At 37.7% G+C, this 25,210-nt stretch overlaps 1 pseudogene; it reads right to left on the bottom strand.

The window, feature by feature from the left end:
- Positions 1 to 23,691: 23,691 nt before the first annotated feature.
- Positions 23,692 to 24,950, bottom strand: LOC149192828 (DNA mismatch repair protein PMS1 pseudogene; annotated as a pseudogene).
- Between the last annotated feature and the right edge of the window lie 260 nt (positions 24,951 to 25,210).

Here is a 25,210-nt window from a genome sequence, read left to right as displayed (position 1 = left end):
CGACAATGAAACTCGGTCTTGTCTAGAATGGACAAGTTTGTCGCTATTTTTTTAACAAGTTTAATGAAAAGGATAACTCGGTCCTTTTCATGTTTAGAGATTTTGAAAAGGGACGAAAAGAATACTCTAGAAGTTCTTTTTCATATAATAATCCCTTAAGTCTGAAAAAGGATAAAATAATATAAAAGGGATGACTTTTCCGATCACTTTAACGAGCCAAAAGAGACAAGCTCTCGCACTTTTTCGTAGGATAATCCCTCGGGTCCGAAAAAGTATAAAATTATACAGGAGGGATGACATTTCCAAGCACTTTAATGAGCTATAAAGGCCAATTTCTTGACAATCTTTTCATATTTAACGAGTCTGAAAAGGGTTTAAAGGAGACTCGATTTTAGGGAATGAGTGATGTATAGGGTGGCAACTGGTTCCGGGTAAGCTTGGAACTTCTCAAAACATGGTGATTTCTGTAAATAGGCTAGCTAACAAGACCACTCATCGCAGTTGTTCCTCAAAAAGGGTAAACAACCAAGTGGAAGCGTATGATCGGCCAAAATAATGGAGGTGATGGGAGGTACACAACCAAGGCTCAAAAGGCTGATAGAATGGCAATCACAAAGGTTAATTACTCCAGGTGGGTTCATTTTTTAACAAGCTTGAACCATGGGGGAACTATGCTCAGTGGTGGGTTTATTTTTTAACGATCTTAAACCATGGGGGAACTATTCTCAGTTTTTATTTTTCTTTTTTATGCAAGCTAGAAATGACAAAACTAAAAAAGGTAGAAAAGACAAAAACTAAAAAGCTAGGAAAAGAAATTAAAAATGGAAAAAGGGTTGCATGCCCCCAGCATGATGAAAAGGAGAGTCTCCAGTAACCATAAGGAAACTACTGAGGTTAGGTAGGATGGTTTCGTCTACAGAACAGACAAAAAAATTCCTTAGCTTTGTCCACAAAATAGACAAAGATGAATGGTGGGTCAGACCAATCACATAACCTTTAGGGAAATACCATATGGAAGCTACTGTGATTAGGTAGGATGGTTTCATCCATAGAATAGACAAAACACTTCCTTGGCTTCATCCGTAGAATAGACAAAGGTGAATGGTGTGTTAGACCAATCACATAACCTACAACGAAACTCATCTTTTCAGCTGGGTTCACCCGCAGAATAGACAAGGGTGCATGCCCCCTAAGCTTCGTTACATTCACCAAACTACTCATGGCAATCAGGTGGATGGAATGAAAGTTCAAGCAATATCGTCAATTCACAAGAAATATTTAGGGATGAGTATTGACTTGAAACTATGCTTGAACCGGGAAATGAAAGCCGGTCAATGGTGACAATCTCGCCTTCATGTGGAAAACACATCACTCGGAAGAGTGTTGAGACAATAGCTTCCATGTTATAAACATAGTCACTTCTGAGGAGTAGATTGTAATCTAACGGTCCTGGGACTACCATCACGTTCAGATGAATGGTTTTCCTTCCCAAAGTGATCGGTAACTTAGGAAGGATCCCTAACAGTCAACTAGTTCCTTTGTTAAAGCTTAACAGATTTTGCGTAATAGGCATAAGCGATGGTGAACCAAGCGCTTTATAAGTAGTTGAGTAAAGGATACTCACTGATGCACCCTCGTCTATGATAGTGCCAGACACGATCATTTTGTAAACTTGTACTATGATCTAGAAAGGCACATGAGAGGGAAGGTGGGATCTTGCTAGTCGATTCCAATCAAAGGAAGTGACTAAACTGCTTGGAGGGGGTACCAAATAAATGGGTGAATGAACCACTTGATTTATAAGAGCTAGGGGATTTTCTTCCTGTTGTGAAGGAACGGGTGGATTGCCCCCAAGTTTATCGGACTGTGAAGTAACAAAAAGAATTTGAATGGTATTTTTCTCACTCTCTTCGGGAAGGGGATGATCTTCTGAAGGTAAAACTGGGTCAGCTGTCACCTCGACCTGTTGGCTTTGGTCGGGCATGGACTCATAAGATTCACTTTCAGAGAGAGTGGTTTCGACCGACGGTTGATTTAAGTCAGTCGGTTTTTCAACTAGTAAAGGACTTGGGGAGAGTTTCTTATAGCCAGATGGAAGTCACTACGGTGAAGCAGGATGGTATCCAACACTCTTTTGGCTTCATACAAAAAAGGACAAAGTTGAAAGGCATGGTTCCCTTCACATAACCTACACAGAAACCTAAATTTTCTCGTCTATCCATGAACTTTATTATCACTAGTTGAAGGTGCGTTATCAACCTGATCTCCAGAATTTGATGACACAGGATGGTGCAAACGAGGAGACCATTCTCTCAAGATCCGAGGAAAGCAAGGACAATCTCGAGAAAAATGGTTGCTCACACAAATTATGCATGGATATTTGGCTTTGGAAAGTCTAGTGTGCAGATTTTCATCAGATGAAGCACGGTTGCCCCCTTGCTAAATTGGTTTCTTCTTCTTCTCCTTCCTTTTCTTCTTCTTCTCAGCCACCTGGTTACTAGCATCACTATTTTCACCAAGCGAAGAGGAGGAAGGGGAGGGAGAAACAAACGAAGAAGAAGGTGAGGGGTCAACTTCAGTATCAACTGGAGGCTAATTCGATTGCGAAGGAATCACAGTATTTTGAACCATAGAGGTTGAGAATAGCCATACTGGCAGGCCAATTGTAATTCCCGGAAGGGACAATGTGGCCATATACGGAGCACCAATATTTCCCCAAGAAGAAAAAGGACTAGGATTCCCCTCAAAAGGGATTCCTTGATTGGTGGATCCCGGATTTGTCTCCATATATCTCAACCTAAGATCGACTTAGGAACAAGGGATGTTATTCCGAATTCAATTAATTTTAAAGACGCTTTGACACAACTTTGCTTTTTCAGTTTTTAAGAGTCGAGAAAAAGCTAAAGATGACTCTAGTCCCCTTCGATTTTTAATGAGCCTGAAGTGACAAGTGTTTAGATCGACCTTTTCTTTTAAAGAGTCGAAAAGGAATGAAAGTGATACTCTGGAAAATCTAGACAGAGGGATTACCAAACCAATCGCAAAAATTCAATATACACCTTGGTGGTAAATTAAAGAGAAATTACTAAGGAATTATGTATGGCAGTCAATCTTCCTGAATGCTATGTTCAGTGCATTGCAATCGATAGGGTGGCAGACATGGCTTCCTATGGCTAAAGGATATAAGCCTATTGTGGTCTCCCAATATATACACGACGGTACGAGGAGCACAAGTCCATGCTAGCACTTGTCGTATCAAGGAGGAGGAATCACCCAACCTTCAATGAAAACGATAGTTACTAGTTTTTACGACGCCGGAACACGTCTCTAGCCTAAACCTCTAGATGTGTTGCATTAAGTTTCAAAGCATTGTTAGGTTCATTTAGATTTATTTTATAGTTTATCTTGTTTAAAGTTTGCCTTTCAATGGTTCACCACGCGATGTTGATTTGAAATTCCTAAAAACACAATCTACAATGATAAACAATCGTTGTTTATTTTGACCAATGAAAATCCTAGCTAGTAGGGAAAGAAGATTACAATTCTTTCAAACAAAGAGCAAAGAGCACACACTAGTGCATTTTCCTAAATCATATTTCGCACAAAAACTAAATGCAAATGCAAATGCATGTATTTGTTTTTTGTTCCCCTTAATGTAAAAAATTCCAAAATGGAAAAGCAAATGTAGCAAAGATCTGAAATATTTCTTTCAAAAGGATATTTCAACAATTTATTCTTCAAAAGAGAAAGGAAGACTAAATGACACTTTTCAATTTTGAATGAAAAAAAATTTTGACACTTCGAATATCAACAAATCAAACCAAATTCATGACAAAAATTTCAATTGGCTATTTAGGGAAGGAAGAATCAACGACACTTCTCTTTTTGACACAAAACAACAGTTACGACACTTTTTGTACCAAAGCGACAGATAGATTTAAGAAAATTTTTGACAAAGGATTGTAAATGATGGACAAATACATAAAAACATTTACTAATCCTAATCAATGGAGGCTGATCTATGTGATGCAAGTAAGCTTCAGTAAGGAAGTATTGTTCAAGAGCAGCAAAATGATTAAACAAGACTGAAAACAAGGAAAAAAACCCCAAATTTCTAGAATGGAAATAGGCTCAATCAGTCATCACACCTAGGCTTCACAGAAACAGGAATGCATCACACTTTACAGACTTGGGAGGTGCGATGCATACTAGGTCACAGTGACAAACAGTGTGATGGGCCAGGGAGCGCAACTAAAATGGGTTTTGGCTTAGATGAGTAGCTGCTTTCAGTAAGTTAAGCTGAGCTATGATGGACAGTAAAGAGAAAACTACAGAGGCAAGTCTTGAGAGGTTATTGAGTTACCAAAAGGGGATCTAGAATGCTTCTAATTCCAATGTTTAATTCATAAACTAAACTAGAGATTGACTGAATTTGCATTCATCTACTATGCAATTGCAGAGCAAGAGCAGTTCGAAGGCTACTTGGTTGACTTCAGGCTCTGTCTATAGTTTATAAAATAAACAATAACAACAAACAAACATCTCTTCGATCCCCAGCGGATTCGCCATTGTTTCTGGAAAAACTAGTGTCTTTTCAATCGACTAGCCCTCTAGGTTTGGCAGCTACCCTAGAAACAACAATTTAAATTAATTCAACGATTTCTTCTATGCACAATAGATAAGATAAAGATGAGTGGATCAACATAGAACTTCCACTTAATCCTTTTCTCAATCTTTCTCCCCCTTGACAGAGCTTGCAACTCCTCTCCGTACTTATCCCCATTGAAGAGTACCTGTAGAAACACAGTAGCAAAGAACCATCAAATCATCTTGATCTATTGTAACATAAACACTACATAATAAGATATATAATGAACATACCATAGAATTCACAAATGATAACATTCACAATTGCACAATCATATGGAAGAAACTTGAAGAACTTTATTAAATAGAAGGGAGAATTACAACCCAATTGTCTGATCCAACATCATCCTCCCAACATCAATCCCTCTTCACCTCATGAAATAGCAAGATCACACCAACAATAAAATGCACTTTTCTTCAAATACAAACTATCAGCACTTCCTTGCAATTCACAATATTCCAGCCTTTGGATCTCTTAGATGAGGGATCCATTTATAGATGTGTGCAAGGGTGTGAGTCATCTCTGGGGTTTTGATTAGTGTCATTCCACTTGTTACAATTGATTCCACTTGTTACAATTGGTTCCACTTGGAGATTTCTTGGATCTCTTACTCATCCTTGGGTAAATTCAGAGAGGCAAGTGTCATAAGAGAAGTTTCTAGAAGATTCCATGAGAATCCACTTAGCAAACTGTCTCGAACATTTGTCCATCCTCACCCATCACACCCTACAGAAGGCCTAATTAGTATGCATTGCACCTGAGTAGTGTGCCACTCAGTATGCATCGCACCTGACTAGTGTAGGAATCAGTATAGTTCAGTTTGGGCCATTTCTGGATGGTTTTTCAAGTGGAACTTTTGGGAAATGATGTAATCAGATGACCATGTTCTTTTAGGGTATGAAACAACTCTTTTAGGGGTTGAAAATCCCTAGTTTATTGACATATAAGATTGGGGCCGAAGTGCCCAAATATGTCTATAACAATATTGGCATATAAAAGGGAAGAAATGAGTTGGATAAATATATCAACAACTTTATTAATATGGTATCGTTAATGATAAACATTTATCAAAATTAATATTATTAAATATTATTAATAATAATATTAATAATATAGTCCCCAAATATTAGATAAACATTATTTAAGTATTATTCTTAAACATAACTATAATATTGTTTCAACATTAATAAATTTTATATATGATAACATTATTATAATATTAATAAAAATATTATTTTATTACAAAATATATCAAGTTTGATATATCCAATAACATTATTACAAAATCTATAGTAAAAGCTAATAATATTATAAAATTATATTAAAAAACCTTAAAAAGAAGATTCAAAGTGACCTTCACAACATGACCAATTGAATCTGAATATACAAGCTCACTCACTGGCCCGAAATGAAAGAATGGTTCCAAGAAAATGAATTCCTCCATTCCATAGTCTCATGACCAGCCCTTTAATATAAACATAAACATAATTATACAATAAATTTTAATTTTCAATCTTATAAATATTTTTGATCCACATCTCAAATATTTTTAATTATGGAATGAATACGAGAGTAAAGCGTCAAACATTTATTTTCTGTTGTTGATAATTTGTGATTAACAAATTGTATATTAAATGTATAAATACTTTCAATGTTCTAATAAATCCATGAAGCCTAAGGTGAATATTGATCCTCTGATTCCTAAATATCACCCAAACCTTGAACGTTGTACTATTAAAAGTGTTTTTTCTTCAAGGGATACCTTCCATCCTCTATTGTTTACATATCATGGCCCTTTGTGTCCTGATTTGTTTGATCAATCCAATCCACCAGTAAGTCCTTTAGATACTCTCAATTATCAGTTTGTTTTTAAGCTCTGATCACGTACAAGGTGGTCACATTACACATGTAGAGGAGAAGAAGGGTGAAGATAATGTTTATCTCTCTTCCCTTTTTCAAATCCCTTTCTGTCAATATGTTTTCCCTCATTCTCGATTTATTCAAAATCTTGTGATCTCGAAAATCAATCAAATGAAATCAAAGCTCTTAACCAAGAGAAGTACTTACACAATCATCATTTTAATGACCATACTCCCATTGATGAATGCCAGGTATATCGAACAATCTTTTGATTTGTAAATAATATCTTCTTATAGGAACTTATTCTTCAACTTATTATCATATGTGTCCTACCTCTTGTAATGAATTAATTTGTGATGAAAATATGCCATGCTCTTCAAATCTAAAGTCATTGAGCTGAATTATTAAATTGACACAAGGAAGTGTGGTAGTCCATGATGAAGAAGAAAAATGAAATCATATATCATTCATTCCTTGTCTTGTAATTTTCAGTCTTATATCAAGATAATTATTTAGTTCAAGTTACTCATGATATTTATCTGATCCACACATCCTTAGATGTGCAATTAGAAGAATCTTATTATGAGTAATCTATTTATTTACGTTTAAAAGTATGATTGAACCAGTGATGTAGATGGTTTCCATCTAGATGATATTGATGTTATTGAAATAACAAATAGTATCTACCCCACATGTAATTTGCAAGATGAATCAACTCCAAAAATATAATTATTCAACATTTGAAAGTTCCAAGACTTGTCAGAGAGTTGAGGCATTTCAAAACATGTTGATGGTTATATCAGGTACTCACTATCCTGATGGGGTCCCCGAACTAGATCATATATGGACTTTCTCGAATAATTATTTTCTCTTTGTTGTTTCACTAGTTGCAAACTCGTTCTTGAAATATTTTGGGTTTTTCCAATATAGTTTTTCTAATTTTCAAGATTGGGTTTCTGATCAGACAAGGATTCTATTTTAGTTAATTCACCTTAATGTAAACCTCTTATATTGAACACGTGATTAGAATGTATACCTTTCATGGAAGCATAGATTTATGAATCTTAACATTCTGATTATCAAGATAAAGATCATCATTGTCCAAAGAATTCACATATGTTAATTACTTTTGTGAACAATTAGCTCCTAATATTTATTGTGAATGTTATGAAGCTAATCATTTTTTCTTCTAGCCCAATCAATACTTTGAGTACCATTCAATGTTTGAAACATTTAGTGGATAAAAACCCCATGTTGATATTGATACTAGATTTGATTTGATGTATCCTTCGAACCTTTTTTCAATACATTATTCTAATTGGTTTCCCATATTTATAAGGCCAAAAATTATTTTTAAGTCCCCAAGATTTATTATTATACATTCAGTATGGAATTGGACACAAAGGGAACTAATCAAGAATAAGGAATATTGTATGTCAAGACACCAACCCTATCATAACTGTGGGTATAAAAAAAATTCATTCAAATAATCATTTTCCATTAGTATGTCTAATGATAGTTGTTTTACATAGACTGATATTGTTGAACCTATTGATCTTTATGTTTTATCATTCCACTATTCAAATACTTGTCAATAAGTTGAGGCACTTTATCCATTTTTAATGATTATGTCAAGTCCTCACTATCTTGACAAGGTTTATGAATGAGATTGGGTTATATTTAGTTTCTAATATTCTCCCCATGATTTGAATGTGTTAATTGAAAGTTTAATCTCTTAAAAGTTTCAAGGTTTTCAAAAGGATTGTTTCAAATTCCATGATCAAATCTATGATTGGTTGGAAACATCTTACTTACCAAGCTTTGTCATAAATAATGAGTTTCAATATTTCTTGATGTTTTCTAAGAATGGGAACATGGACGAATGTACATTCACAAGAAGCTTTCAAGGTTGGTATGATTTCCATTTTAATCAAAAAGGTAAGGTTGTAGACTAGTTAAATTTAGTTATTATGGCACATGTTTTTGCGAGTAGGCAAGACCTTTTATTTCTTGTATAATTTATTCACAATCACATCCTTATTGCTACACATTGTTTCATAATATTCTTGATTTCGTGTACCTCTTTGTTTGCAGGTCAAGAGAACTTCTATGGTTACGTTGGAAATTTGACTTCACTTAGCCTTGAACTTCTATCTGGTTAGGTTAGCAATAGGTTTAGTTGCATTTTAGTTTTTTGTTTGCATTGCATTGACCGGCCTTGGGAAAATTTCCCATACTCCATTCTTCATAATAGATTGGTATTCCTCATTCATTGCATTCTTCCATTCTTGGTTTTTTTTTCTTCTTTGAAAGTGGAAGGTTCATCTTCAATGAGCTTCGACATGTATGCTGCATATCCTGGGTATCTTTTTGGTTACTTTCTCTCCCTGAATATTCCTCTTGTGGTGTGACCTTCTACTTCTTGAAGTGTATAAGTTAACTAGTTAGGTCTCTTTCTTCTTTCAGGGAGAGAGATTGGTTTGTTGGGACCTTCTTCTTCATGATGAGATACTTCTTCTTGCTTATTAAGTTCTTCCTCAAACATAGAAATGTCCTCCTCATCAAAATCAGATGGGAAATCTTTGGATTTCTGGAAGGTAATTCTCTCATAAAAAATTACATCTCTTCTAACTTCTATTTGATGTCCTTCCTTTATGTAGATATTGTAAGCCTTGGAAGAGTTTCTATATCCAATGAATATTCCTTCCTTTCTTGTGGGATCTATCTTCTTTATTTTATCCTTGGGAATGTGAACATATACAGGACATCCAAATATCTAGAGATGATCAATATTTGTTTTCTTCCCAGTGAAAACTTCTTCTATAGTTCTATTTCCAAGTGACCTGTGAGCACTTCTATTTTTTATGTATAATGCAATATTCATTTATTCTCCCCATAGAAATTTCGGTAGATCTTGATCATGGAGCATAGCCTTGACACTTTCTTCTATAGCTCTATTATTTTGTTCAGCTACTGCATTTTTCTCAGGATTATATGGAATTATAAGCTCCCTATTAATCCTAACCTCCTTAGAAAAAGTAATTATTTCTTTGGAGTATACTCGCCTCCATTATCTAACCTTAAAATGTTTATCTTTATTTTTGTAAGACTGTCTACCTCTGCCTTGAATTCTTGAAATTTTATGAATACTTCGTCCTTGGATTTAAGTAAATAAACCCAAGTTTTTCTTGAATGATCATCAATTAAAGTAACATAATATAGATAACCTCCAAGTGATTTAGACATGGGACCACATACATCAGACTAGATGAGATCTAGAATCTCTTGAGCTCTAGATCTACTATCTGCAAATGGTTTCTTTGCATTGTTTCCTAGAGCACAGCCTTTGCAGACTCCTTCATGGTCTTATTTAAGATTTGGTATCCCATTTACAATGGAGTTTAGAGTTGTCAAGATATTGTAATGAAGATGGCCCAATATTCTATGCCAAAGTTCACATGGATTTATCTCGGTGTGGAGAAGTTCTTGATTTAGAGGATATGAGAGTCTGTAGAGTCTTCCTTCTCAAACTCCAATGGTTATAGCTTTTTCAATGCTAGAATATTTAGCCCAAACCATTAATTTACCATCTATAAGATAAACTATATCTCCTTTTTCTTCTAATCATGAAACAAAAATAAGATTTTTGCACAAACCTGGAACATATAGAACGTTGTTGAGATGAATGTTACCTCCTCCTTCCACCTCAATTGATGTAGACCCAATGTCTTTTTTCAGATAGCTATTGTTGTCTCCAAGCTCCACATAGTATGAGGACTTCCCTTTGGATAGGGTTTTGAGTTGCTTGTGATATCCAGTCATGTGTCTTGAAGCTCCACTATCTATCACTCATAGATTTTAATCTTGAAATGTTCTGGTGAGGACTGAGAACAATCCTTCATTCTTTGAAGATTTGAGATCTTTTGTAGAGAAGAGACTATTCCATACTGCCTTGAACATTTTCTTGATGAGACGTTCTAATGATGGACACTTCTTTTCAAGACTCTTCATAATATAGTTGAACTTCTTCATGACTTTTGCGAACCATAGCTCTGATACCTTGTTGAAGAATCTAAGGCAAGATGACATTAATATTTCTTCTAACTATGATAATTTCTTATGATGTCTTTTTACTTATTAGGATTATCTCCTTATTATTATTATTATTATTATAGTGCCTTCTTCAATCATCAAACAACTACCAAAACAATAATATCAACAAGATACAAGTACACAAGATGTAGGCTCCAAGCCAGGGAACAACCTCTCCTCTTGAGAGGAAAACCCTTCAATCTCTTCTTATAGATTCTTTATTAATGAATACCAAGACCCTTGACCAACACTGAAGCCCTTCCAAGACCAAGATTAGTTTCTCAAGAATGTGATTGCTCCACTGCTTTCCAAACCCACCAGAATCTCTTCTGACAACTCTTCTTTGACCTCCAGCCACATCTTTTCAGCCCTAATTGTAGATATGAAACTTTAGCCCCCTGGCAGTCGCTGCTACTTCACACATGTGGACTAGAACTACTTCTTCTTTTCCTCCAACTATCTTGCTTGACCTAATTTGTCTTCTAGATCTAGAAGGGGACTTTTTTGGCCCTTCCTTTAGCTCTTTTTCACTAGATCGAACCTCCACAATGAAACACTAACCCAGCAGTAGAAACCCTGGTGAAAAGATGTAAAATTTCAGACCTCTTCTTTGCACATGTGGAGAGAAAGAGAGAGAGAGAGAGGAAACCAAAACACTTCTTCTCCTTCTTTTTCCTTCTTTGCTACCCTTTTCTGCTTCTTCCTTCGCATAAGAGAGAGAGGAATGAATGTGTCCAAGTGAGGTCAAATTGTCTCCTATGTATGGGTCTTCCAAGGGTATGAATTCCAGCTTCTAGGCTGACTTGATAGGTTAGCATGCCGACTTGGTCTTGGAAGGCTCAGTAAAATACAAAAATAATTATTTTTACAATTTACAGGATTCCCGATGGGGTCTTCATATTATGACAATGTCCCTACTTAACTTATTGACCTAGGAAAACCCTAGAAGAACTTTCAATTAGTTCTTGACCTATAAAACAATTTTCCTGGGCAAGAAACCCAAGCTCAATAATAATAATAATAATAATAATGATTTTTCTTTCTTTTACAAAATACAAGAATCAAAAGTACATTTCATAATTATGAAGACTGAACATAGTTACACATTCTTCCACACACTTGAGGAATTTATTGGTAAATTGAAACATTGCTATGAATAGTCAAAACATAAGAATGAATCTTAGAAAGGATGGAAAGGAAAAGACAAAGATAAAGGTAAATGGAAGCTGAAAAGAAAAAAGCCTCAGAATGCAGATGAGAAAGAAAATGTGGCACTATAAAAGAGGTTCAATGTGACGAGACATGAACATGGGTCACAGCAACAACATAGAGATGAGGATACTAGTTGGTTGGAGCATTGGACATCCAGTAAGGAGCATCTTAAGAGAGACCTTCCACAGAATCAGGGTGGTAGGCCTCAAATATATAATGCGTAGGAGTCACATACTGTTGGTTATGTTGGTTAGAGTGTTCCTCGTATTTATGCAACATTGGATAACAAACAGGAAACCCATTAGCCATCTATCATTGAGATGGAAGGTAAGCTTCGTGATCAATTTATTTCTATTTTGATTGACCTTGGATCTAATTATATCTATGTTAGTCCTAACTTGGTGGATAATTGTGGTTTGAGTAAGGAATTGCATGTATAATCTTGGTTAATGTAGTTGGTTGCGGGTATGAAGAAGTAAGTTCACCATTGGCTAAGAGCTTGTGCATTTTATTTGAATGGTATTCCTACCGCAACGCATTTGAATGTATTACAGTTGGGATCATACAGTGTGTTGATGGGCATGGATTGGTTTTACCTTCATAGAACCAAGGTGGATTGTTATGATAAAGCCATTGAGTGTGTGGATGACAATGGGGAACTAAGAGCCTTGTAGGGAAAGAAGAAAGCCACATTAATTAGGATGGTGACATCTACGCAGGCAAAGCACAGTTGCAGGAAAGGGTGTTTGTTATTTTTCGTACATATTTCTAGTGACAAAGGTAAGGAAATTTGGGATGCATATGTTTTGAATAGATACCCAGTTCTAAAGCAGTTTCAGGATGTGTTTTTGAAGAGATCTCAATTTTTCCACCTCATAGGGAAGTAAAATTTTCTATTGAGTTAGTGTCAGGGGTAGCTCCAGCATCAAAGGCACCTTGCAGAATGAGCACACCTGAGTTGGTAGATTTGGAGTTGCATCTAAAGGAAATTTTGGACAAGGGATATATTAGGCCAAGTGTATCACCATGGGGTGCACCGGTATTGTTTGTAAAAAAGAAATATGGTACTCTCATATTATGAATTGACTACACGGAGTTGAACAAAGTGACTATCAAGAATAGGTATCCGTTACCGAGGATTGATGATTTGTTTGATTAGCTAAAGAGAGAAGCAGTGTTCTCTAAGATCGAAGTGAGGTCAAGATACCATCAGGTACGCATCAAAGAAGAGGACATATACAAGACAACTTTTCAGGCCAATTATGGGAATTATGAGTTTGTTGTAGTTCCATTCAGTTTGACTAATGTGTTGGGCATAGAATCCCCCCACAGCATGTTTTGGGGCTCAAAGCCCAAGTTTTGGTCAAATAATGTTGTAAGACTCCGTGAATTGTGAGCATGGAATGCGAAATGTATGTTGATTCATAGGGTTGTCTGCCCTAAGTTTTGTAATGTAATGTAATGTCATGTCAGCCTACCCATGGTCTGCAGACATGGGATTGTTTAAATAAGAGCGAGGCTCTAAGTTTTAAAGAAGGGAATCAATGAATTGATTAATGTAATGGATGCAATGATCTAGTAGTGGATAGAGAAGAAGTCTAAGTGTCTTGGGTCGTAGTAGTAGGAAGAGGCTCTGCAGCTGAGTGCGTAGAGGCCTAATAGAGTCTGTAGTTGAGTGCACAGACCCCTGCAGCTGAGTACGCAGGGCAAGCTTGAGTCTGTAATCAAGGAAGAAGAATAACAAAGAGAATTTTGATTCCAAATATTGTGTATCTGCTTTTATATTACTTTCTATGCATTTATACTATTTTGTTTATCACGCGCACTTATATCAATACTAAAAACTGTTAAGTATAATTGGGCTCATACAGATAAGTTAAGTAATAGGAAAATATTAGGTTAATAGTAAGGAACTAGGGTAATAACACGAATCATGCCTCGAGTAGGGCTGCACGAAGGCAGCATCGCAAGCTGCGAGGGACCAATAGATGCATGTAGCAATGTGCATGCAGGATCAAACCACGGACCACCAAAAATCATCAGACATCTCTAGGGTGCAGAAACCTGGTTCTAGCACCCTCCCATACTACTTCGGGTGAGACCTCAGTCTGTGCTCCATGGACTGTTGCGGAAAGGGCTAGTAGTACCAAGATTTGTTTAGCTAAATCACCTCTGGACCTGGGTCAGGCCCCTATAATCCAACAAATGGTTCTGTTGCCAGGACCGGGATCTGCATAAGGGATGTCTAATAACGCGTCACTAGAATCCAACAAAGAAAAAAATTGAAGGGTGCTTGGACAAGAAGATTCACGAGTTCGCGACACAGGAAAATAGGAATCCACAAGTATCTAAGGAACAGTGGTTGGAGCACTACTTATATACAGAAATCCACAAAATTTTATGTGCATCCTTTCCTTCTGAGCTATATGAGTGGATCGTGAAGCTAGCAGACAGTCAGGGAAGGTGCAGACTCAAAAAACCAATCGTGTGGACTACGGAATTAGTGCGCATACTAGAAGCATCAGAAGATAATATCGTGTGAGCTTTGGACCATTGGCTTGATCGAATTATAGGAGGATTTATCACTAAGTTCGTGGTAGATATGACCATCAGCTACAGTGAGGCAGAATGACGCTTCATCAAAGGACTGCGAGGTAAGTATATTAAATCTTTGAACACTTGGATTAAGATGCTATAGTGTGAAAAATGGGTTATGCGAATAAATTAATGTTTGGGACTATGCGAAGTGGGAAGGTCTACAAAAGTGGAGGTAGTGAAGAATTAGAAACTAGTCCCTTAATTTCACCCTTGCGGGAAAGCGAGGAAGAGCTCGCGAGAGTTTCTCCGAGAAGCGCGATCAGTCTGATAAGGTAGCAAATTCTATGCTTACCACCTCGACCTACACACCACCCGTCTCACCCTCCTCACCTCCATCTCCACCCACCTGTTAGGATATTCCGACACATAGGAAATAGTTAAGTTCAACTTGGTCTAGTATAGAGTTAGGTAAAGTGTGTTTCTTTACCATTGTACATTTTGTAACTTACAATCCGACGGTCACGATATGTAGTGATCCGACGGTTCATTCTCTCCTCGGTATTACCGACACTTGATCCGTGGCTTGACACCCGATTGGTCCATGAGTTCTATTTAAAGCGCATGGAGGGTCATTGTTTGGGTAATCCGTGCATGAGAGAAGCTTATGTAAACTTTCATTCTTTGATTAATAAATTTCCTGTAGTACCCACGTTGGGACAGGCCGTGGACTGTTTCCCTCTTTGAGGGTTTTAACCACGTCAAAAATACTGGTGTATTGATCTGTGATCTGGTTGTGAGCGGTGTCCTTTTGGTATTCTTTCTGAGGAACTTACCCTGTAAATTCCTACATGGTATCAGAGCTATTTGAGGGCCGCGTCCGTTGGTTATCTAAATCTGAAGCCGGTAGAACTGCATGCGGCTGTCGTTTCCTAGTTCTGCTATTTTTGACTGCTTTCGGGCCGAGAGGACTGCTCTGTTGCGTTCGGAGCATCTGTTCCAGTGAGGAACCCCTTTCGTTTCACGCGAAAAGGTTTCCGGTAGCCCTAGCTGCGTCATTTTTCAGATCGGGAGGTATACAGTGTTTTCTGCAGTTTACTGTTATTTTCTCTCTGCTTATTTCGGTCTCAGTTTATTTAGCCTTTTTTTTAACCGGATCTATACCTTTCATTTCTGCGTATGCTCTTTGCCCTGCGACTCTGTGTGATCTGGGCAAATTAGAAATAGAAAGGAAGGATTTTTCTCATGCGTATGCTCTTTTCCCTGCACCTTAGTGTGATCTCGGAAAATCAGAAACATTGAGAAAAATATTTAGTTTTTCGGCTAAGGCTAACTTTGAGATTTTTTTTTTTAAATTTCTAGTTTTTTGGCTAAAGCTAACTTCAAGCTGCAAGGTTCGTTTTTCTTTGCATATTCGTGTTGGGTTTTGTGTTTTGTGTTTTGTAGGGAAAAAGAGCTTTCTCAAGGCAAGCACGCAAACCAAGCCCCCCCCCCCCCTCTCTCTCTCTCTCTCTCTCTCTCTCAAATTTTTTGTATAGATCAATTGGTTCAAAGCTATTTTAAGAGAGTAGAGGTCTTGGGTTCAAGTCTCCATTTTGTGGGGGCGTTTTTTTTCATTCCCGCACATTCGCGCACTTTGCCGGCAACGTCAACAATTTTTTTTCAAAAAGCCATAACTTCTTCATCCGGAAGCCTTTTTCAGAGCCGTTTTTTTTAAAACCGCCTATTTTTTCGAGATCTATCCATTGGAACACTTACTTTCAGCATCTTCAGCTTCAGTTTTTTTTAAAAATGGAAAGTCCATGCCAAGTCATTCTTGACAGCACTAACTACTTCCAATGGGTAGCCTACATGGAAGATTTACTTAGAAGTAAAGGTCTCTTCAGAATAGCCACAGACCAAGAGAAGAAACCAAAAGATGAAGACAAGGCTGCAAAATGGGAAAATAGACAAGATCAAGCACGTGGTTTGATAGGAATGTCTATTTCTCCTTATCTTAGATTCCACATTGCAGAACTTGAGACTCCTCATGAAGCATTAGAAAAACTCGCTAAAGTTTTTGGGATTAAAAATGAAATTAGAGCCCATCAACTTGAAAATGAGTTGCTTACTTTGGATCCTAATAATTTTTCTTGCATTGAAGATTTCTTGTCCAAATTCAAGACCCTTAGATATCTCTTGGAAGGTGTTAAAGTTAAGAAAGAAGATGGTAACCTTATTTATTCCATCCTTACTAAGTTGGGACCAGCCTACTCTGTATTTGTTTCCACTTTCCATTCTACAAGCGAAGCTTTCATTTGTCAAGGAAAAGACTACAAGGCCCCTTCCTTTGACTCCTTTTGTGATTCCTTAATAAGAGAACAAGAAAAACTCTTACACCTTGGTCTTCTTAATCTTGGAAACTCTTCCACGAAAGCGTTAGCCGCCCAGCAGCAACCAAATTCAAAGAATCCTAAGAAGTCATATCCTCAAAAGAATGGTCCTAAACCAACTCAGCCTCAAAATGAAAGATCATTTCAGCAAAATGATAAGACCAATAAAAACAAATGGAAGAAGACTGATAGACATTGTAACTTTTGTAATCGAGATGGCCACTTAGAATCTAAATGCTTTAAGAAGATGGAAGCCTTGGAAGCCGCAATGAAGAAACATAACATCCATGTGGAGCCTACTTCAACTTCAACTTCCGGAATGGCACTTTCTGCATGTCGTTGTCAATCATCTCAGTCTGGTTATGCATTAAATGTATCTTCTTCTTCTTCTCATTCTCATGAGTGGCTCATTGATTCTGGAGCCTCTTATCACATGGCCAAAAACCAAGCCATGTTTTCTTCTTTAAATGATTGTAACACCAAAAATATATATGTTGGTGATGATAGATCTCTTAATGTTGTAGGGACTGGAACTGTTCATCTAGACAATGGTCAGTTTAATGATGTATTATGTGTTCCAACCTTATCCTGCAACCTTCTATCTGTCTATCAGATAACTCATTCAGGTGAAGGTAAAATTGTCGAATTTTCACCTCATGATGTTGTAATCAAGGATCTAAAAGATCCTAAACAGATTCTAGCTACTGGTCTTGCTGATGATTCCACAAGGTTGTATAAGTTTCACAACTTTGGGTCATCAAATCTTCCCTCAGTATTTGTTGCTCATAATGATGAAGTGAGCAAACTTTGGCATGAGCGATTTGGTCACTTAAACTATCGCTCCCTTCAGCATCTATGTAAAGAAAATATGGTGACAGGTCTTCCTATGGTATCTTGCAGAGATGGTGTTTGTTCCGGATGTGTACTCGGAAAACATCATCGGGACAGTTTTGACAAACGTGCCTCTTGGCACGCCTCAGCCCCTTTACAGCTTGTGCACAGTGATTTATGTGGTCCTCTTCCTGTTTCTTCATTCTCTGGCTGCAAGTACTTCTTAACTTTCATTGATGATTTCTCCAAACGCACTTGGGTATACTTCTTAAAACTCAAGAGCGAAGTATTTAACACATTTTTGGCCTTCAAAACCTTTGTTGAAAAACAATCTGGACATCAAATTCTTAAGCTAAGAACTGATAATGGTGGAGGATATGTTAAAAACACATTCATCAACTTTTGCACCGAAAATGGAATTCAAATGCAACATACTGTTCCATACACTCCACAACAAAATGGTGTAGCTGAAAGGAAAAATCGCACCTTAAAGGAAATGGCTAATTGTATGCTGCAATCTAAAGGACTCAGTCTTAGTTTTTGGGCCGAAGCAATTAATTGTGCAAATTATATAATCAATCGCACTCCTACTAAGGTTCTAGAGAATATCACTCCAGAAGAAGCTTGGAGTTCCATTAAACCAGATGTAAGTCACTTTCGTGTGTTTGGAAGTGAATCATGGGCCCATATTCCAGATGAAAAGCATAAAGCTTTAGAACCTAAGAGTGAGAAATGTACTTTTGTTGGATATTCTGAAGATGTAAAAGGTTATAGACTTATTCCATTTAAGTCCAAAAATGTTATCATTAGAAGAGATGTAAAATTTGATGAAACTAAATCGGCCTGCGAGCCTAGTCCGGCGGATGTGCCACCTCTTCCTATCTCTTCTACTTTTGAAAAAATTTCTTCTTCAGATGATGAAAGCGAGGATGATAATCCTCCCCCACCTTCTCAGGATCCTCAACTTCCAAGATGGGTCCATGCTACTCGGGATGCAGCAGGTGATCTTGCCGGTGATCCTACAGATCAGCGACGTACACGTTCTCAGTTTGAAAGAGCCTCTTCTTTACTGGCTCAAGCTCCAATAAATCATGATCCTGACACTTTTGCAGAAGCTTCAGGCCATCCACATTGGGAAGCAGCTATGAATGAAGAATATCATTCATTGATGACAAATGATACATGGGATCTTGTTCCTCTACCAAAGGGACGCAAACTTGTTAGATGTAAATGGGTTTACAGAACCAAGTATGGACCAGATGGGAAAGTTGATAAACATAAAGCTCGTCTTGTTGCTAAGGGATTTTCACAGGTTGAAGGCATTGACTACACTGAAACCTTCTCCCCTGTTGCCAAAATGAACTCTATCTGCCTTGTTCTTTCCCTTGCTGCCTCTTTAAAATGGGAAGTCCATCAGATGGATGTTAAATCTGCCTTCTTGCATGGGGACTTGCAAGAAGAAATCTATATGGAACAACCCATTGGCTTCATACAAACAGACTCCAGCCTTGTTTGTCGACTTAAGAAATCCCTTTATGGCCTCAAGCAAGCTCCTCGGGCTTGGTATGCCAAAATGGATAGCTTTCTTTTAGAATCTGGCTTTTCTAGGTGTCATTCTGACAATACTGTCTACACCAAGAAAGTGGGCAACTCTCTTATCATCCTTGTTCTTTATGTTGATGATCTTATTCTTATTGGTAGTGATCCCAACCTTATAAACCATGTGAAGTCCAGCCTTAAAAAGAAATTTGAAATGACAGACTTAGGACACTTACACTATTTTCTCGGTCTTCAAGTCTTGCAATCCAAGGAGGGTATTTTCCTTTCCCAGTCCAAGTATGCTTGTGATATTCTTCGTCATTTTCACATGGAAGACTGTAAGCCAGCCCCTTCTCCCTTTCAGTCTGGATTCAAACTTTCAGTCTCTTGTACTTCTCCTGAAGTTGATGCTACCTTATACCGTCAACTTGTAGGAAAACTCTTGTATTTAACCCATACTCGTCCTGATCTTTCCTTTGCTGTTGGCCTTGTTGCTCGTTTTATGCAAAACCCCCGTGAAAGTCATTGGAAAGCAGCTAAAAGAATACTTCGTTATGTTCGAGGTACAGTACATTTTGGGATTCATTACAATGCCAAAGCAGCTCCTCTGTTAGTTGGTTTCACTGATTCTGATTGGGCTGGTGACCCTGATGATCGGAAGTCTACTGCCGGTTATGTCTTCACTCTTGGTTCAGGACCTATTACATGGGCTTGTAAGAAACAGGCTGCCATTTCTCTTTCATCAGCAAAAGCAGAGTATCGTGGTGCCGTGGAAGCTAGTAAGGAAGCCTTGTGGCTTCGTCAGATCCTATCAGAGTTTGGCTTTGAGCAGCAGCATCCAACCACACTTTGGTGTGATAATCAAAGTGCCATTCAGCTATGCAAAGATCCAGTCCAACATCAGCGCATCAAACACATTGAACTACACATGCACTTCATCAGAAAGCTCATTCATGACCATTTTCTTGAAGTGCAATATTGTTCAACAGATGATCAGGTTGCAGACATCTTCACAAAGGCTCTCATGGAGGCGAAGTTCACTAAACTTTGATATATGCTTGGAGTTCAGGAAGTTGTCACTAAGGGGGGATAGGCTCTAGTGCCTCCTTCCTTCTCCTATTGTGTCATATTTGTAAATCCTTCAATCCTATCCCAAGTTGTTCTTAAGGGGGGATGTTAGGATATTTCGACACATAGGAAATAGTTAAGTTCAACTTGGTCTAGTATAGAGTTAGGTATAGAGTTAGGTAAAGTGTGTTTCTTTACCGTTGTACATTTTGTAACTTACAATCCGACGGTCACGATATGTAGTGATCCGACGGTTCATTCTCTCCTCGGTATTACCGACACTTGATCCGTGGCTTGACACCCGATTGGTCCATGAGTTCTATTTAAAGCGCATGGAGGGTCATTGTTCGGGTAATCCGTGCATGAGAGAAGCTTATGTAAATTTTCATTCTTTGATTAATAAATTGCCTGTAGTACCCACGTTGGGATAGGCCATGGACTGTTTCCCTCTTTGAGGGTTTTAACCACGTCAAAAATACTGGTGTATTGATCTGTGATCTGGTTGTGAGCGATGTCCTTTTGGTATTCTTTCTGAGGAACTTACCCTGTAAATTCCTACACCACCCCACCTCCACCACCACCACAGTTCAGTATGGCAAGTGCGGTCAAACTACAAGTATTTAGAGGAGTAGGGAATGAAAATCTAGACCAATTCTAGTTCATGGTAAGGGCAGTATGGGAAGCACAAGGAGTCATGGATGGCAATATCAAAAAGGCTACGCTGGTAAGCTCATTGCAGGATCATGCATTAACATGGTACATCAGGCATTCTAATGACCATCCAAATGCAGGAATCGCAGAAATCCAGTCCGCGCTGAACAAGGAATTTAGTAGGCCAAAGTCAAAGACACAATCAATTATCGGATTTAAGGAGATCGCGATGCTCCCAGACGAGATCCCCTGGGATCTGGACCAAAGACTGAAGAGTATGATTCGCAAGGCCAACATGACTTTGATGGATGGACAACACTGTGCATGGTTTGCAGCGTCACCAACACCGCATTTAAGGATGGTGTTGTCACAAAAAAAACATGAAACCCCTATACAAGACCCTGGTCTGGGAGTCCAAAAAATCCACACACAACTGAAAAATCTATGTCTGGAGATGCAGAGTTTGAAATAGGACAGGATACCTTGGCTAGAGGCGCGCGAGGAGGTATGGTGCATAAAATGCAAGTGCCATGGGCATGACAAGGACCATTGTCCAATGTTTGCGAACTATTTGGCGGCAGGAGGGCCGATGCCATTGAGACGAGAGGCACAAGCAGGGCCGAGCACAGCGCCTACATTCTGGTGCACGATCTGTCAAATAGGAGGAAAACATGTTACAGATAATTGTCATATACTGTAGAAGTATACGCAAACGTCCCAACAATTGTTCTGTAATTTTTGCAAGTTGGTAGGTCATTATGAGCGCACGTGCAGAAGATATGATCTAATGATGGACCAAACCCCTACCTACAAGATGCAGACTGAAACACGAGCCCTCGATCAAAATCAGGACTAGCGCATGCTGGATTTCAGGGGTGCAGATAGGGTCAAGGTGGAATGGGAGCAGGAAGGGGTCGTGGACAACTAATTTGTTACAATTTGTAATTCCCCACTTAATCTTATCATGCAAATTTTATTAATGTTTAAATTACCTAAAAATATTGACTTATAATTATCGAGAAATATTGATGAATACTTTCATTTGGGAAACTGTAAATTTTATTTACTGATATAAAATTTATTATTGTTATTATTCAATTCCCAACTTGTCTTCCCAAATTTAATCTTGGATAGGATATGGTCTCCTTCCATTATTCCAATTTAAATATCCACATCCCCAAAATGTCCTCTCATATTTACTTTGGAGAAGACATGGTCCTCTCCAATTAATTACCAATTTATATATTCATCTCTCATCCCCAAAATATTTACTTGGGAGAAGACATGGTCCTCTCCAATTAATTACCAATTTAAATATTCGTCTCTCATCCCCAAAATATTTACTTGCGAGAAGACATGTCCTCTCCAATTAATTACCCAATTTTATATTCATATCACATCCCCAAATTTCCTCACATGTTTACTTGGGAGAAGAGAAGTCAAATGTAAGGATGAGGGAGTAGTTATGACATTAATGAGAGGTGGTTGAGGTGGAGAGGAGAAGGGGGAGCATAAAAGGGGAAGGATAAGGGAAGGACAGGGGATGCTTGGTCTTGCTTTTGGTTTTGGTTTGGCTGTGGTTTTGAAGGAATTGTTAGAGAGAGAGAAGGGGAGTAGTGTTTTATATTGGACACACTACATCTGGTTGGACTTGGGCTCGGAGGGCTAGGAGAGCTATGGAGGTTTCCTGGGCTAGGAATTACTTCCTAGTTGGTTGGGTGCTAAATCCAGTCGGTAGTCAAGAGGAGCGTTCCAGTAGAAGCATCAGCTCAAGGGCATCTCCATCGGGCTTTTGGTATAGGTATTCCTCTATGCATAGATGCTCATGTAAGTGATTGAAATGAAATGTTCACTATTTAAATTATAGGAATTAAATTTTAAATGGTAAATTATCGTCGTTTAAATGTCTTGAAAGAAATAAATTATTTCCCTTTTATTTCATGTAAAATTAGAGAATATAGATCTAGTAGAGGACCCTAGGAGGGGACCTTACACATGGTATCAGAGCTTAGGTTCAAAATCTAGACCTTGAAGTCGGTTACTTTATCGAAGGTCATAGCCAAAACCAAAGTGAGTAGTACCCTCTTGATATCCCCAACCTAGCATCTTTCCTATCATGTTGTCGAAGTAGTAAACAATATTCATCTGAATAATCAGATCAGAATGTAAGGAATGTCACCTCTGGAAAACTGATTCATGTTTTCAAATCATCAGATATAGCTGAAGGTATGCAATGTGTTGCAAGAATATCAGGATTTGCTTCCTTCGATTTTTATTTTTTTTGCCAAAACAATAATATGTTACTCCAGGTCATATCTCAAAAGTCATCCTCACAGTTTTCCACCATGTCTGCAAGATGCCTGAGATTTTTACATGCACTCCATTGGAAGCCAGGACCTGTGTATTTACGATATCCTCATAACTAGTATTTATATCTGCAACCAGGACCGAGAAATCACCACCAACCGTTCATCTTCTATTCGTGCCATAGAATGTAGTAGCTTGTCCAACAGTTTTACTAGAGCATTGTAGTCATAATCCTTTCCGTATTTAGATCGAAGGTATGGCACAGACATAGCTGAAAATACAAATCTAGCTATGATGTAATAAGATGGATGCTTCACCTTTATATGTTCAGGAACTAGGCATTTGTGAGTAGAAATCTCGATATCAAAGTCACGATACTCGGAATCACATAGAATTTTGACTTTGGCATTCTCTCCTATGTACTTCTTTGAAACAAGGTAGCTAAAACCTATGTAGTCACCACGCCTGAAAGGAACAATTCCATCATTAGAAATATCAATTCCATCAAAACTAAGAAGAATATCTGACGATGTCAAGAATTTTGTTGCTGGAGCTGTCGGTTCTACCTTTCCCACATCATTGCTTCTTTACGAAGGACTCTTGAAGCATCTCTTCATTGTGAACATTTGGCCTGTTTTCTTCCAAATTCAGATTTACCTTTATCATTTACATTTTCAATCATCTCACAATCCCCCACAAAAGAAGGTTCCTTTTTTTTCTGCATTTTGTGATGATAACAATGGGCTGCATGTGTGCCTCAACTGCAAGTCACTTTCAAAGTTATTAATAACATAAGTATATTTATTAGGATCATAATATTTTTCTAAGGACTCTCTTAGAGTAGACATAAGAAGACCTTCATCATGAAGAAATATCTTTCTTTTGTCTGGAGTTACATTCACATCATATGCTGTAGTGGGAAGGATGAAATTTAAGATGACCATAGGATATTGCTGAGAGTTATAAGATTTGTATATCTCATTCAAAAGTTTCGTCACTTTTGTCATGTCCACAGGGTGGCCATTCACATAGAAAAACTGTCGATATCCTTAAGCCCTTCCACTTCCAGATCTGGGCTTAGACATAAACCCTTCAAGATAGCATCCATCTGAGACACATATGTCTAAAGGGTCTAAACATGCAAGTGTCTTGGTACCAAAAACTGTTACTATATTATCCTTAATGGAACTACTTCCATGTGTTCTTAAAACCACATTCTTGGCATTTTTGCCTAACACATTAGTGTAGACAAATTGGACACCTTTGGAAATAAGAGCATAAGCATGCAATAGGAACAGAAGTCGGCCATATTCTTGGCGAATATTTCAATTGAACTCCTTATACCTTAAAGGCAAAGATGAAAACAATTTTGTCACTATAACAGTAGTACCAATCTGACATGCCATACTTTTCTGGTAAGAAATCAGACCCGAATGGTCAAATGTCAATTTTGTACCAATAGTTTCATGCCTTGTTCTAGTTACAATGGTCACATCTCCCAAAGCACAAAGTGAACTTAGTGCCTCTCCTCGGAATCCAAAGGAAGTCAACGATTGCAGGTCAAAAAAAGCTGAAATCTTGGAAGTATGATACTTGAGAGTCACACTCTGATAATTGCCAAGTGAAATACCACAACCATTATCTCCAACCTTAAAGGATTCTCCTCCATACTCTTTTAGTTTAACCTCAATGTTGCTTGCTCCTGCGTCCAAGTTATTTTCTACAAGTTCCTTAACAACGCTTGAAATGTCTAGAATAACTTGTCCAAAACATATTCTGTGCACATCTGCTTATTTGATAGGTTTGATGGTTGTTGAATCTACCCTTCCACCCATCCTCAAACACAAAATGATCCAATCAAAATTTTCACATAACATTAACCTGCATGAGTATCAGGACTTGTACTCAATGCATCTTATAAAGTAAAAATCCGCACTTTAAAGTCCATTGCAGAACAACACTTTAGTTTTATACTTTACCTTGTCTGAAAAGTCTATTGAAAATGCAGATATTATGGACAATTCTGATCAGTGAGAACTTCATATAAACAATCCAATAATTATAATAGCAGCAATTTGTCTAGATTTGAATTTTC

The sequence above is a fragment of the Pinus tabuliformis genome, chromosome 2_2 (genome assembly GCF_031772625.1).
Source record: "Pinus tabuliformis cultivar Carrire ecotype Pingquan chromosome 2_2, CPIR1, whole genome shotgun sequence".
Lineage (NCBI taxonomy): Eukaryota > Viridiplantae > Streptophyta > Pinopsida > Pinales > Pinaceae > Pinus > Pinus tabuliformis.
Note: the sequence above shows the minus strand (reverse complement) of the source record. Positions and strands in the feature narration are given on the sequence as shown.